Below are 837 nucleotides of genomic sequence, written 5' to 3'. Positions count from 1 at the left end.
ATTGCTCAGCCCAAGCACACACCAAGTGGGCTCGGAAGTGGATTTTTATGTCATTTACTCATCTCTGTAAACCTTAGGCTACTAGTTCTCTATAAGTAGGACCTTTTACTATTGTATTAAAAAAGCTTTTGATCATGTTCAATGGTGGAGTTTCTACACACCATAGATTAAGGTGTGGAGCTCTGCTGTACCTCGAGTATTAATGCAATTACTATTGTTCTTCTATTCAATTCCGCTTGTTCTTGTTCTAAGATACCACTTGTTCTTCAACTTGATGAATGTGATGATCCGTGACACTCATCATCATTCTCACCTATGAACGTGTGTCTGACAACCACCTCCGTTCTACCTTAGATTGGGTGGATATCTCTTGGATTCCTGATACACGATGCATGGTTGATCTCCTGACAACCGAGCGCTCGCCTGACAACCGAGCCAGCCATTCCGTGAGATCAGAGTCTTCCTGGTATAGGCTAGAACTGATGGCGGCATTCAAGAGAATCCGGAAGGTCTAACCTTGTCTGTGGTATTCTGACTAGGATTCCAAGACTAAATGACTGTGACGTGCTTCAAACTCCTAGCAGGCGGGGCGTTAGTGACAGACGCAAAAGAATCACTAGATTCTATTCCGGCCTGATCGAGAACCGACAGATGGATAGCCGTGCCGTGACAGGGTGCGTTGAACATTTCCACTGAGAAGATGGGAGGTAGCCACTGACAACGGTGAAACCCTTGCATAAGCTTGCCATGGAAAGGAGTAAGAAGGATTGGATGAAGACAGTAGGAAAGCAGAGAGACGAAAGGGACAAGCATCTTCATACGCTTATCTAAAATTCC

The sequence above is a fragment of the Arachis duranensis genome, chromosome 4, assembly GCF_000817695.3.
Source record: "Arachis duranensis cultivar V14167 chromosome 4, aradu.V14167.gnm2.J7QH, whole genome shotgun sequence".
NCBI lineage: Eukaryota > Viridiplantae > Streptophyta > Magnoliopsida > Fabales > Fabaceae > Arachis > Arachis duranensis.
The sequence above is the reverse complement of the archived record's forward strand: the minus strand, read 5'-3'. Positions refer to the sequence as shown.